Below are 16267 nucleotides of genomic sequence, written 5' to 3'. Positions count from 1 at the left end.
CATCGATGGTCGAAGGCTTTAGGCTGTCGACGATGGGCAATGTCAAGGGACTCTGATGTGGGTGAAAGGAGGGTGAGAGCCCTGTCTTAGGCCATGTAGGCTGCACCCACTCCCAGCACCACGCACTCCTTTTCAGCTGCATTGGGTGGGCCCCTGGGAAGTGGACCTACAATAATCCCGTCATTGGGCTAACTCACAGCCATCCTAGTCTCTTGTAAATGTTCAAGTTACCAACCATTTGTCAGTTTGGGGTGTAATATTGTCATAAAGGAAGGCTCCCCAATGTTAGCAGTCATATCAAGGGTGGCCTTGGTTTAGGAAAAAGCCAATTTTTGTTGTGGTGATCAAGAGGCCAAGCTCTCTAGCGAGAGAAATGAGGGCAAAGCCAGGCAAACCAGGAACCCTTCTGGAGGGCGTGGAAGTCTAGGGGTCGACCGTAGGGGGAGACAGGGGAGCTGACAGCTGTGTCAGTCTCCTGCGGAGTCACTTCTGGATCCTCTGCAATTTTCAGCTGATGGTAATGAACTTCAACTGCCTTCTTGATGGCAGCATCAACCTGGTTCCGTGGACGACAGATCACGGGCGACGATCTCTGTCTTGCTCAATCTTGAGGTCGTGCGCACATCCTCTCAATGAGGGTCCGTCCGGATGGGTCCGTGCCTCGAGCCCCACGTCTGGGTGCCACTTGACCCGACCGGCGGGTCCTGGTTGTTCGTGGGGGCGAGGAGGACTGCAACCTGCTATTCTTCAGAAGATATGGTACACTGCTTGAGTTATGGTCTCCCTGCTATTCTTCAGATGATATGGTACACTGCTTTGAGTCTATCTGCAGTTGCCAAGCAGGATCTTGCAGTTGCCCAGCTTCAGGGGACCTTGTGCAGGTGGGAAAAGGTAGGGGGTGAGGGTAAGGGCGAGGCTCCTGGCTTCTGGTCCATCTGGATTAGAACTTCTAATAGCAGGCATCACGGGTGATTCAATTTTACCTGGGATGCTGCGTGAGTTCAAGCTCCTGGGAGTCCCTGTTTTTCTTGGTTTTCTGCGGTTGGGTACGGAGCTGCTGCCTGCGACCTGCTCTAAGCTCGGGCCCAAACCGGAAGCCTCTCGCAATTCATGTTCTTAATGACCGAGACATTTCTCCAGCCACAAGAATCTATTTTCAATTTAAAAAAATGTGAGGGAGTCACACATACACCTTTAATTCCAGCATTTGGAAAGCAGAGGTAGTAGGATGTCTGTGAGTTCAAAGCCAGCCTGGTCTACACAGTGAGTTCCAGGACAGCCAGGGCTGTTGCACAGAGAAATCCTGTCTCAGGGGGAGGGGGAAAGTTTCAGAAAAGTCCACAGTGCTGTATCCAGGAAGCTTAGAGGACCCTTCCTCAATATTTACACTGGACATTTCAATTTTCTTCATTATAGAAATTTCTATATTTGACTATCTTCTACTATAATTCCCTACTCAAGTCAAAACCTAAGATCTCTGAATGGTAAGACTTTTGCTGTCTTATCATTTTGTGTGGGTTAAATTAATGAAATAAATAACTGGTAAATTACATATAGTATAAGTTCTACTTAGAGAAGAGAATCAAAATGAAAACAGTGGAGACTGAAGGCATAGCCTAGTGACAGAGGGCCTGTTTAGCATGGTGTAGTCCATGGGCCCAATCTCTAGCATAGAGGCAGGAGGGGAACAAATTCAGGGTTCACATTCTTATTTCATCAACTAGTGAACAATGTTTGAAGACTTTCATCAACAGGAGTTGGCAGATGGGGAGGGGAAGGGAGGTCACACAAGCCTGTCTCCATCTCCTCAGTGCTGGGATTACAGGTGTGCACCATAATTTGCAGGAATGGTGAGGTATTATTAGAAGGATATTTCTCAATGACTCTAGATCACTCCAACTGTATTCAACAGGGGGGGTAGAAAAAGGGGTAGTGAAAGGGTATGATCAATAGACATTGTATACATGTATGAAACTTGCAAATAACAAAGATATTAATAAAGAAACAGGTGCTAGAACAGTAGCTTACATGCCACTGAATTTATGTTTAAAAACATTTAAAATGATCAATTTTGTAATTATTATTTCATTGCAATAAAGAGCCAACAAGCATATATTCTCAGTATTACATAAAAGAGAAACAAAGTAACATTAACACCCAAAATTAAGTGAAACACGTTGAATAGGTCAACAGTTTTGTTTTTTGAAATAGGTTCCTATAATAAACATTACACCAGGCTGTTGAGGATGGCCTTGAACTCCTGTTCCTCCTACTTCTATGTCCCAGTGGCAGGTTTAGAGGTGTGTGCCATTACCCATAGTCAGACCAACAGTTTTTAAATGTGTGGATGTGAAATTGAAACAGAGCCAAGGACAAAAGTAAAGCCATTGAAAAAAACAATAGAAGCAAAATTACACAATTTTGCTATAAAATTAAAATAGGCTCTTGGCTAGAGAACGTCAGAGCAGAGTTGCTGTAAATGACATTCCCATTAGTTCCACTTTTATTGCAAGGGATGGATTTACAGCTCATGGTTGGTCATCCAGTTAGTTAACTTGTTTTATAATAGAATACATTCAAATGTCATAAAAATGTTGTTTATAAAAGATGTCATTTAAATGTGGCTCAAAGGCTCTTCCAGAAGATATCCCAGTCCTGGTGTTATCAAGCAGTTTGATAGCTGAGACCCAGTTCATACTGGAGTGAGTAACTGTAAAGTTCTAGAAAAAATGAACCGTTTGCTTACAACCCAGAGCTCTAGCATTTATTATGGTCAAAAAAGGCTGCTACACTTACACTTGACCTGTCATCCACACAATGAACCAGGACACTGACTCAACACATTCTGGTTTGGGTCATGGTTTTGTCATTCTGTTCTTTAAAATAAAGTATGCTTCAAAAGTAGGTCAGCTACACCTTCCCAGAATTTCCTTCTGAGCTAAGTAATATGTAACAGAGAGACCGTGATCAGTGGGTGAAAGTACAATTATGCACACTCCTGTCTTTCTAGCAAACGTGTCTACATATTTTAGGACAGTCTGAGCTACATAGTGAGGACTGGCTGATAATGTTCTCCCCTACACAGAAACAAAAACAGAAAACAACCAAACAAAAAATAAACAAACAAAACCCCAAAGAACCCAACAACAACAAAAACCCTAAGAAGAAAAGAACTAATCATATAAAATGGGTCACCAAGCAATAAGAAATCTTCTAGGAGACATATATACAGTAGAAGTAAGAACTTATTAAGAAAAGCAAAGATTCTGGAATTTTTGTTTACCTTTACAGTTGTTACTTTTCCTCAATCAAATGCAAATAAAAAGGAAGGAAGGAAGAAAAGGAAGGAAGGAAAGAAAAAAAGGAAGAAAGAAAGAAAAAAAGAATATCTGTTTCATGATTTAATAGATTAGTTTAATAATTATTATGGAAATTAAGGCACAGACTCATGCCTTTTTATAATTTGTTAATATGCTATTGTGAGAGCATCATTCCCACCAATGTTATTACTGGAAAGCTAATCCCCAAATTCTTGTATCAGTGATATTTGTAAGTAAGTCATGTGAGAGATAATTGGGTATGGGGTAGTGGGCTGTGAGAGGCAGCAAGGTACCTGGTTGAGTGCAGGCCTCGAACCCCAATATCCTAAAGGGACAGTAGGAGTTCGGCCTTGCTCCTGGGCCCTGGTTCTTTTCACTTAGTGTCAGCCATCCACAGCCCCTCCCAAAGAAAGGTTTGTGGCCTTCAGTCACACAGCACAGGTAGAGGGCATGACTACAGCTGCAGAGCCTCAAGAGATCTCCATATTAATGAGATACCTAAAGGACAGAGGACATAGCCAATTAAGCATTCTTTCCCAGACCCTTCTCCTTGCAAAAGGTATTTAACCTCAGGCCCACCCTGAGGACACGGGGTACAGCTTCATCCACTTTCCACCATGACGATAAACCTTTTAAAACCATGAGCTTCCTCTCTTACTTGGGGCCTGCCATGGAGAACCGTGGAGGGGGCCTTCAACTACCGAGCCACCATCTAATCTCCTGCTGAGGACCTCTCTGGGTTCCAGCCACGGAACCCACCAACTCAAGCAAGCTAGCTGAGCCAACTATGACCCAGCTAAGCGAGTCGCCTCTACCAAGAGTATCATCTACCCCGCGGGGTGCTGCCGGAGCTTCTCCTCCTCCTCTCCGCTTTTCACTGTGGGCCAGTCCAGCCGATGTGCCCCCCCCCATCTCAGTCCTTCTGCAGCCTCTCAGGAATGCGGGAGACCAAGGGCTGAGACTACCCAGTCTCCAGCCAGCCACCTCTGCCCAGAGACCCCAACCCAAGAGCTTTGGCCCACACAGGACCTCAGTCTGGGCTCTCCCATGCCCGGAATAGAACTGAGTGGCTTCCCCTAGCCTGGCGTCTGCCTGGTGCTGCATATAGTGAACTAGAGTGATCTCAATCAAATTCCCACACTTCTGTCCCCTGAGCTGCGGTTCCAACTGACTGGGGCAGCAGACACACAGGACCCACAACTCAGCCCAATAGGACCCACTCCCACGAGCAAGCTACGGCCCCACAATTGGGATTGGATAAGGTCATAAAGTCACCTGGATACCGTTGGTGACTTCAGATGAGGAAGGAAAGTAGAGCTGTCATTGCTCAAGCCAACTGAGCAATCTCCTCTGCCATTATGGGAAGCAGTATGATACCCAGTGGGAGACAGATGTCAGCAGATGTTTGGTCCCATGCTCTTTTGACTTTCTAACCTTCAGAACCATGAACTAAAAAAACTTGTTTTTACAAAATAAATTGCCCAGCCTCAGGTAGTTGGCAATAACAACAGAAAACAGACACACCACAATCTGTTAATGGCTACACTAAAGTAATAGATTTATTTTTCCACTACTTTGTTGAGTCAGATAACCCAGAGCCAAACCAGTAGCACAACAGTGTACAGATAACTATTATGACAAATCCAGTGTCAGCTTCTCCCTGTCTGCTCCCCACTGGGCCCACTGCACTCCACAGACACTAACTGGACCCCCACTACTTCTTACTTGTTTGTTTCCAACTTCTTTGAAGGTTTTTGACACATAGGTACATTTGTAGAAATCTAACCAACTATTCCAACATTAAAGCTGCAGACCAATTCTGTCTGGCCTGCCATTACTCCCCAGAACTACTTCAGTATCAAATTCTGTTGCTTTGCTTTGATTTGTGGCCAATTTTATATCCTGACACACGGATGTGGGTGTTTTAGTATTTCATCACTCTGAAGAGACATCATGATCAAGGCAACTCTTATAAAAGACATTTAATTGGGACTGGCTTACAATTTCAGAAGTTTAGTCCATTATCATCAGAGCAAGAAGCATGGCAGCGTTCAGTAGACGTGGTGCTGGAGAAGAAGCTGAGAATTCTACATCTTGATTTGAAAGTAGCCAGGAGGAGTCTGTCTTCCACAGGCAGCCAGGAGAAGGCTTTAGAATTCCATACTGGGTGGACAAGCTGCCTAAAAGACCTCAAAGCCCACCCCCATAATGCCACACCTACTCCAACAAGGCCACACCTCCTAATAGCACCATTCTCTGTGAGCCAAGCATTCACACATATGAGTCTATGGGGGCCAAACCTATTCAAACCACCACAGTTAGTAAGGAACTTCTCTGCCCTTGGGAAGCTATGACTCATCGTTTGGTTAAGTTGGAATTGACACTATTTGACAACATTGTAGTCTGAGCCCAGTCTTCACAAATAGCCACCAGTCACTATCCCTGACTTTGGATACTCCAGATTCATGATACCCACCTGTCCAAGGCCAGATGCCGACCTGCTACATCTATTACAATTTCTAGTCTAAACAACTCACATAAATCAGAGCATGAAGTTAGTATGAAGTAATGGCGACCTATTTCAAGAGGTAGGAAGAGACACTTCTGCCGAGCTGGGGATGTATGAGGACCATGATTCAAGAGAAAAACTATACCCAATGAAGACTGAGTCTCATTAGCCATTCATAAAATACGGGAGAGATTCCCCAGAAGGACCTCACATCAGATAAGGCTTACCACAGAGCATGAGGAAGGAGAAACTGGGAACGGATCCTAAACATCTTGTGAAGTATAGTATGTTTAAAGCTAGAAGACAGGAAGCTTCATTGCTTTTAACAAATCCTTTGGTTTTCCTCAAATAACTCCAAGTTTGAACAAATCTATAGATAATACTGAGCTGCTAATGGTGAGAGACATGCAGAATACTGTGTATCATTTTTACCATCTGGGGAAAAGGCACAGGACAAGTGTGTGCAGAAGTGCAGATGACCTCTGACATGGGTGGCATGTAAGAACTGTCCTCTGGGCTGCTGAATCTCTCCTCTTATTTCATTTGCATCTTTACCAAGAGTGAGCCAGCTCTTCAGACTCCTTAAACTTATTATTCTAAATGGGGAGATTATAGAATGTTATATAATCACACTGATAGAATGTGAGTTTTAAAAAATTGTTTCTGTGAAAGCTAAGATGATGGCTACGTGAGCCCTTCAGAAAGCCAGGATGACAAGAAAATCTTCTTCTGAGTGTGTGCGGTAGTTTGAATGAAAATGGCCCCCACAGACCTGTAGCGGGATACCATCCCACTACATGTGTATAAAGCTCAGCAATTGGGCTGTATGAGAGGTAGACAGAGTGAGGAGAGGATGAAGAGAAGGAAGAGAAGGAGTCAGGAGCAGGGATGTAGGAGCCATTGAGAGCCACGCATGTATGGAGAGCAGTCCTGGGTAACAACTTATATCTTAAGGTTAGATATTGGGACACACCTCCAGTTGTGTGGGCATCTTGTTTATTGAACATTACCAAACATATAAAGCCTTTGGATAATCATTAAGTATTAGAGTCTCATTTCTACCAGGTGCCTCATGGATGGCAGGATGGTCTGGGCTCAGTCCAGCCTTGTGGAGACAACGTGGTAGATTGACAGAGCCATCTCCTATGCTAGTGTCTCATGGGTACCAGGGCCAGTGTCTCTGGCCACCTGAGCTGAGCAGTGGCGACACACCACTGCTCATGGTCTCAGGCCTTGCCTAGTCAGGAAATTGGTGGGCCCAATAACAACAAGCCAGATCAGGTGCAGCCATTTTAAATATTACCCACAACACAGACCCTTAGGCAGTGGCACTATTAGAAGGTGTGACCTTATTGGAGTAGGCCAGGCCTTGTTGCAGGAAGTGTGTTCCAGGGGGTGGACTTTGAGATTTTTAGAAGCTCAAGCCAGGCCCAGTGTCTCATTATCTTCCTGCTGCTAGTAGATCCAGGTGTAGAACTCTCAGTTACCTCTCAGCACCATGTCTGCCTATCTGCCACCATGCTTCCTGGGACTCCAATAATGGACCTGCCCTCTGAACTGTAAGCCAGCCTCAATGAAATGTTTTTCTTTATAAGAGTTGCTGCTGTCACGTTGTCTCTTCACAGCAATAAAACCCTAACTAAGACAATGTGGTAAAAGTTTGACACACAGTGAACAGGAAATGATAAAAATCAAGAATTCAACAATGTGCCAGAAGAAACTTTAAGATCTAGCACAACTTTTTATTTCTAGAACAATACACTTCAAGCTATGTTTATGTCCATGTTTGTGTGTGCTGTATGAATGTATAGACAGATTTTGGGAGATGCACACAGCAATGATTTTTGTATAATATCATTCAAAAAGTTATTTCTCTTTTTTTTTCTTAAATTGTGGGTCAAACTGAAGGACAAAGAGACAGAATCCCAGACTAAAGCTACACCCTATATAACACAGAATCGAGAAAGGATGAGCATTCAGACATTGTCAAGCTAGGGTCTGAAGAGATGGCTCAATGGAACGTGAAACAATGACTCCGCAAGCATCAATATCTGAGTTCTAATCCCTGGCAAACGTATAAAAAGCCAGACATGATTGCTGTACCTGGAATCCTAGCATTATGAGGCAGAGATGGGTAGATGTTGAGAGTTTTCTTGTCATCCAGCCCAGCTCAAAATGGTACACTTCTAGCTTGGTGAGAGACAAGAAGATAGACAATAGAAGAAGGCACCAGATATGTCTGCATATATACACAAGCATATGTGCAACTGGAAACACAAGTGTGTGTGTACACCACTCCACTCACCTACATGCAACACACACACACCCTTACACCAAACAATTTTAACTTGCATACATTTATTATTTCATTATTTTTAATGAACATTTCACTCAGCCATACATCTTCATTAATCACATAAAGAAGAAAAAAGAAAAAAGAATGGCCAAGAGGTTAATTTAGACAGAGAGAAAAAAGCCAGTCAATGCCTAGTCCAGGTATGGGATGGTAATCCAATCACTGAGAAAGTCTGAGGCAGGAGGATCACAGTGAGTTTCAGGCCACTCTGGCCACTCTGAGTTGTTTCAAAAAATTCCTGGCTGCCCTGGGCTATGTATTGAGACCTTGTCTCAAAACAGAAAAGAAAATCAATATCTAAACATTTCAGGAAAATTACTTTGATCCCCATTGACAGAGCACTCCACAAAGGCTAACGACTTCAGTGAACTACCCCTGCCACTCAACTTCCAGAATCTAGGCCAAAAATATCAGTCACTGGTAGTCTTTAGGCTTCTGTTCCTGCCATCACAGTTTTTAATGTTTTGCTTTTGGTCCAACTTTACTTGTAGTTTTTTACATGTTTAACATTTGTTTATCCATGTGTGCATTTGTGTGTGCATACCACAGCATGCATGTGGAGCTCTGGGGACAATTTGCAGAAGCCATTTTTTTTTCTTTCCACCACGTGGGATCTGGGGCTCAAGGTAAGATCATCAGACATGTTGTTGGAGCCTTTATCCACTGAGATTCCTTTACAGCCCTACCTGCAGTATTTAAATAGGAAGTTCAGTTTGTTGCCTCAGATCAGTGAGCCATAGATCCATTTATCATTACTACAAGCTGGGCTTCTGGTGGATTTTTTAAATATTTGACCCCAGGCTGGTTCTTCAGCCAGGCATGCCTGTTGCTGGTTATCATCTAACAGTAAGAGCCCAGAACCATCACTTGGCTTCCCAACACCAGAATGGAGACTCTTTACTGTCTGTTGACTGTAAGGGGTGGGGGTACTTATTAAGCACAAGAATGTATTTAAGAGGAATTATCCTAAGGGTATCTTCCTGTTGTACATTTAAAAATTTACCTAAAAAGAAAAACATCCAATGGGAAGAAGTATGGTAGAAAAATTTAGTACAATGTAAACGACCAACTTAGCAAGACCTGGATGCAGAGCTGAGATGAGATCTTTTCAGTCATAGTAATTCTCTTGAGAGCTTAATATTTCCCCCTTTCCAGTAAGTCTTATATTTCAGTAGAGCTTAAACAAACAAGCAAGCCTCAGTCTATTCTTTCTTCTCTATTAGTTGAATTATTTATTAGAGAAGCTAAAATAGCAGCCACTACTTACATATTTGGCATTTACTATATGTTAGGTACTACTGTACCTAAAAGTTAGCTTGCAAATAAAGGAAGGTATAAGCTCACTGGAGTTGTGCAAGTTGCTGTTCATATGGGAAATGGAAAAACTTGTAGACACTTTCTAGAGGTTTATAGATTTCAAACAATAACAGATGCAACATGCACAAGGACATGACACAGAACAGGGTGTGTGGCCTCAGGCCTCCACATCTGCTATTAGCTCTAGTAGTCAAAGTCTTAGAAAGAGATTTCATTTACTTAAAGAAGATAAAAGCCAGGCACAGTGGCACTGGAAAGGCAGAGGTAGGAGGATCTCTAGGAATAAGAGGCCAGCTTGGTTCAAGGTGTTTCAGGCCAGGTAAAGCTACATAGTAAGACTATGACTCAAACCTTTCAGAGAGATGGGGAGGGCGGGAGGGAGGGAGGGAGGGAGGGAGGGAGGGAGGGAGGGAGGGAGGGAGGAAAGGAGGGAGGGAGGAAAGGAGGGAGGGAGGGTTGGATGAGTGAATGATCTTTAGTGATCTGTAGCCACCAATGTAAAGAAAAAAAAACTGGTCTTATAACTCATGTCAGAAGTAGAAGACAAGAAATGGGGGAAATATCAACTCATTTGATTGGCAGGATGCAATTATTTGCCTTCTGTTTTTCTTTTCTGCCAATCAGTGACTATAAAAACAAGTAATACAGTGTGGCAGAATTCTGAACACTGGCATCAAATCTGACCTCCTGAATTGGAAACTCAGGATCCATGTGCTGGTAGAAGAAGTGAGCTGATTCTCATAACTTGTTCTTTGACCTTCCACATGGAGCATATACATGCATGTACTCACACACACATGTACAAGTAAATTTACCCTAAAGAACTGGCTTAAGAAAAAGAAAACTTATCTACTGAATCATATTAGAACTTTCAGCTTTTGCTTTTCTCTCTTTCTCTTTCTTCTTTCTTTCCTTCTTTCTTTCTTCCTTCCTTCCTTCCTTCCTTCCTTCCTTCCTTTCTTTCTTTCTTTCTTTCTTCTGCATGCTGGGAGCCCTAATTCTGTGCTCCTGAGGGGGAGGGGCAGCAGACAAAAGAGCATTAGTCATCTGCAATTAATTACTCATGCAGTTTGCTAAGCCACGATCATCTTTCCTTTTGAGCTTTCATCTGAGTATCTCTAAGAACTTTTGAGTTATTAATTATAGTATGATCTTCAAATAATTTTTAGCTTTGATTAAAAATCGTTGGTGTGGGGCCCAAAGAAGCCTAGAAGGTTAGATTCTGAAGTACATCAGGCTCTTCCCCTATATTTTAAAGATTCAGTGTCTGAGACTGCAATTAGGGATGTGCCTGATTTCACCTGCTGGACAAGAAGCATAGGTTCAGGGAATGAGCCCCTTACCCTCCCAAGGCTGTTCCTATGCTTGTGCCAAAATCAAAGCTTTCAATTATTTGCCCACTTTCCCCTTAAGTTACTGTAATGGTATATGAAGAATGTCCTTAGACGAAGTTGACACGGAGCTAGGAATGTCTGTTCCCATGCATTGCTCTAGCTGGAGGCTTGAATAAGACATATCCCTCTTTGAATTTGTTTTGTGTAATATTTGTTCCCCACTTGAAATCAGAATAAGGAACAAAGGAGCATATCATTACAATCAATGTCATACGGTTTTGGAAATGAAGAAGACATACTGCTTGAACCCAAGAAAGTTGACTTTAAAACGGTTTAAAAAAACTACTTTAGGGGCTGGAGAGATGGTTCAGCTGTTAAGAGCACTTAACTAGGATCATTAAAATATGGAGGGAAGGATACAGGACCAGAGAGGTGAGACAGCAGCTAAAGAATATGCCAGTTCGAATGTTTGAATATCATTTATCTCTAGAAGATGACACTGATGTGCTTCCTTGTTGGATCATAAGAAATTGGAGCTGCTGCCATCACTTGACAACCACCTGAATCTGGGCTTACTTTGGGATCATCTTAGGCCATCAGTTGATTGATAGATAGATAGATAGATAGATAGATAGATAGATAGATAGATGGTAAATAGATGATATTCAAGACCTCTTTATCATAGAACTGAGAGAAATTAAATGAGCAAATCCAAACAGCATCAAATAGTAGTCACAAGTTAGCATGTGATAGATTTTGTCTCAGACTTGCTTTGAAACTATTGGCTCACCCTTACTCTGAGTTTATGGCTTCATTTGTGCAGCTGTGATGAAAGAAATCACTCTTCCCATAGTCCCTTGTTGATGCCATCTTTTTTCTACACTGAAAAGCTCTAACTGAGGGTCTGGCTTATTAAAGAAACAGAGCTCGGACTGATCCTTCTAACCTTAACTGCCATTCTTTCTCTGGCATATGAGACATGCAAAATAAGGCAAAATGATATGGGTCTGGTCAAATGAAGGCATACAATAGAAACACTTAATCTTTGACTCAGCCACATGATAGTCTTCCTTAGCCTTTAGGCTTTTGCTTACTAACTTTTACTTCACTTGCTTCCCTAGTGTCTAAACCTTAAAAGAGGCAGGGGTGATAGAGGAAAGAAATTAAAATTTTATGCCAACAAGCAGTTTATCGAGGAGAGGGGCTTGCCACCAAGCCTGAAGACCTGAGTTTGATTCCCAGCTTCTATGCATTGGATAAAGAGAACCAACTTCCCCAAGTTGTCCTCTGAGGTCTACACATGAGCCCTGACATTCATATACCTATGACCTCACATATAAACGATAGCACACATAACAAATAACTATAAGAGAATGTTTAAAATTAAAATTATAAGTAATGGTTGATATAAAAATAAATTAGGTTCTTGAACCCACAATCTGCCAGTTTCACAACCTAGAAACAAAGCCTCCTGGTTATCTGTTTCACCTCTGCATATGGATTTTGGGAGAATTTTGGCTCTATTCTTTGTGTAATGTCAGAAACCTATATTCCTGATAACAAATGTATTGTCATCCAAAATAGCATAGCAATTCATTTTGTAGAGTTCACAGGACTCTTATTTTTTTTTTCATACATTCAGTTTACTATAATTTTGCTACAGCTAGGGCCAGAGTTACTGAGTAGACATGACGCCAGGAGCTCTTTTTTTGTTTTGTTTTTGTTTATTCTTCAGCCAAAAATGAAGAGGAAGAGGAGGAGGAGGAGGAGGAGGAAGAAGAGGAAGAGGAGGAAGAGGAAGAGGAGGAGGAAGAGGAGGAAGAGGAGGAAGAGGAGGAAGAGGAAAAAGAAGAAGAATAAGAGAAAAAGAAAGAATTGGCTGTTTGATCAAATGTATCAAAGTTCCATCCCAACTTGGAAAAAACACGGAGTTCCATATTGGAGGAATACAAGGTCATATGTTATTAGTTATTAGCCTGAATTCAGCGAGACACTTAGAAAATAAATTCTACAACTGTTTGAAAGAAGGGTTGCATGTGGCCTATAAATATCACCATCTCTTTTGTTCTCATGCGCCATCTAGTGGCCATTGAGGAATATTTCACTAATTTTTCTTGTGGAATCCTGGCTAGGAAAATGAAAGCCTAATTTCACAGAGAACAAATCTAGTTCAATGCTCGGCCTTTGTGTTTTCCTATGAAACAAAGTCACAGTCACTGCTTTCTGGCAGTGACACTCAGATAATTACTAATAGATCAGGTATTTGACTTTGTTCTGGGACCTGGAGGGACAGTCTTGTTTTTTCTATTGATGTGTACTGGTCATACATTACCAATGAATAATTTCAGCAGAACAAAATGGAGAAGAATGTAATATTCACTCTAAAAATTAAGTAATGGGGCCCTAAATGGCTCAGCGAATAAAAGAACTGGATGTGCAAGAAATAAAGACCTGAGTTCAGATCCCAGCACCCATGCAAAAGCCAGGCATGGGGGCAGATGCCTGGAATCTGAGCAATAAGGATACGAGAGACAGGAGGCTGGCTAGGGCTTCTGTCTGCCAGCCTAGCAGTGTTGGACCCTGTCTCAGGGAATAAGGCAGGGCAAGAAATGTAAGATTTACTCTAAAATAGCATAGCATCTGATAGTAGGCTTCTATATATGTATCCAGATATACATGTGTATGTAGCCCCACCCTTCTACACACACACACAAAGTAATACAGTGATGTTAAAGTTAGACCAATAACTGAGAATTTGGGGAATGTATATACTTTATTCAGCTGCAGTTCATCATCTATAAAATAGGTATAATATCTGTCAGCTATCCGTCATGGCTGTCATGGGAAATTTTTTTCCGAGAATACTAAAGTCCCTGATAGAGCTCATGATCTATGATGGTGTTACCAGGCAACAGCCATCTCTAACACAGAAGGAATATTGTGACCCTTATGGACAACTTAAACATGGGCTGTTAATTAACTACAGCACACTGCTCTCTGATGGTTCCTCCCCTGGGTTAATGCAGTAGTACAGTGTCATGGGCAAGGGCAATGGCCATTTAAGGAAATGTGGACTCCGCCCATCTTTCGTCACACTTGCTGGCTAGGTGACCTCAGGCTTTATACTTAACACTCTATGACGGCATTTCAACATTGGTCCAATAGGTTTACTAATGCCCATCATTGCTTTATCTTATGAGTGTATTGACACATATATCTCACCTAACTGTACATATATCTCAGCCACCATATATAGAACGTCCTAAGTATTAGCTATAATCTTACGCCAAACAGCAAAATGTCATCTACTTACATGTACTAATAATACTGTTCCAGAGTCAATACTTAACAAAATCTAAATTCAATAAAAGTCTGCGACAGTACAAAGGTTGAGTTCCTTATTCACAGATAACTAGAAAAAAATGTGTTAGTGTGTTCTATCATATTCTTCTAAGAGAACTTTTATTTTATTTATTTTTGAGACAGTTTCTTATCATGCAGACTAGGCTCACCTAAGATTTGAGATCCACCTGCTTGCCTTCCTGAGTAGTTGAAATACAGGAATGCGTTGCCATACCCAGATAAAATATCGTCTTCTTGAAAAATCTTGAAGTCTTTGGTTTTTAACAATAATCATTTCCTTTATTCTTCCCCTCTACTCCCTACCCTGCTTGCAGTTACTGTTATTCCCGTCACAGCAGAGCATGACCTCCTGCATTGCATTGTGTGTCTGTATTGTATTGTGCAGGTGTATGCACAATACAATATAGACGTCTACATGTGACACAATGTAGCCATCTACACATGACACAACATAGCTGTCTGCACATGATATAATGTAGCTGTCTACACACAACACAATGTAGCTATCTGGACCCATCACAATGGAGCTGTCTACATACGATACAAAGTAGAACTTCTATATATTACTGAAGTCTTAAAAGGAGTGGAGCAAGAGGAAGAACAGGCTTTAGTTCCAGCAATGCAGCTCTATAGAACACTGGCATATCTTGCACAGGAAAACTCGCCCCATGTAAACAAAAACTTCAGGAATGTTCTAACAATGATGAGCTGCTGCTCTTCTTACAAGCCATTAAAATGGGATCCCACATGGAAGGGAAACAATCTCTGTCTTCTATAGCAAGCTGTTTAACTTTAACCACTCATTTCTGTGCCCCTTAGATGCAAATGGCAGTGACTGTATCAGATGGTCCAAGATTTAAGCTTACTGTTTTTCTTCTATAATATGAGTGAGAAATCTAGAAATTTGACAAGCATTTGCTTTAATTTGTTTGAACTGCCTATTATAAAATTATTATAAATTAGATGGATTGTAAATAGAACTTTCTCATTGTTCTATAAGATCTGGTAGACTGACTATAGATGCCTGGTGAGGGTTCATCCTGTAGTTTAAAAATATACTTTTGTTCTGTGTCCTCATATTGGAAGAGCTAGGTAATTCTTTGTGATTGATTATGAGGCCATTTGTTGTAAGGTTGTTTGAGGGTTGTTTTTTTTTATTTTTCTAAATGGGTTACCTTGACAAAATATTTGATAGAGGGGACTTAAGTGAGGACAGATTTACTCTGGCTCACAGTTTTAGTCTTTCGCAGCAGGGAAAATATTATAGAGTGGCTTTTTCTGTAGAGGAAGGAGAATGAGGTAGTGGCTGCTCACATAGCAACAGACAGGAAGACACAGTGGGGCTGAACCTTTAACAACCACTCACAATGACCCAGCTAGACCTCATCTTCTAAAGATCCCAAAGTCTCTGCTGTGGTTTAAATCTATAGGCTCAGACATTTGAACCTTTGATCCCCAGCTAGTGACTGCCGTGGGAAAGTTACTGAATATTCTAGAGGTGGAGCTTGTTGGAAGAAGTGGGTCACCACAGGCAGGCCTTCGAGTTTTATAGCCTGGCCTCACTTCCTGTTTGTGCTCTGTTTGTTCTCTGCTTCCTAAGGGCAGATGGTCTAGGAGCAGCCAGGCTTCCACTCCTGTAAACATGCCTTCCTTCCATAATAGACTGTATCCTCTGTTAGCCAAAATAGCCCTTCTGCCCTTAAATTGCTTCTACTCAGTTACTTGTCATAACAACAGGAAAAGTAACATAGCCATGCCCCCCAAATAACCACCAGCTCAAGTATTCAAAGCATGAGGCTGTAGGAAGCATTCATACTCAAACCAGGAGAGGCATGGGACCTAACCTCTGTATTGACAATCTTGATATGCCCCTTAGAGTGTGTGTGTTTGTGTGTGTGTGTATGTGTGCGTGTATATGTATGTGTGTGTTGTGTGACATTCATGTGATGTGTGATCATATGTATCTGAACACACACACACATTCTTGGGCGTCATAACTGTGTGTTTATATATGGCACAGCACCAGGGTCAGAGGACAATCACCTTAGGAGTTAGTCTTTGACCTCTA

This window comes from Grammomys surdaster, unplaced genomic scaffold, assembly GCF_004785775.1.
Source record: "Grammomys surdaster isolate TR1022 unplaced genomic scaffold, NIH_TR_1.0 168, whole genome shotgun sequence".
Lineage (NCBI taxonomy): Eukaryota > Metazoa > Chordata > Mammalia > Rodentia > Muridae > Grammomys > Grammomys surdaster.
Note: the sequence above shows the minus strand (reverse complement) of the source record.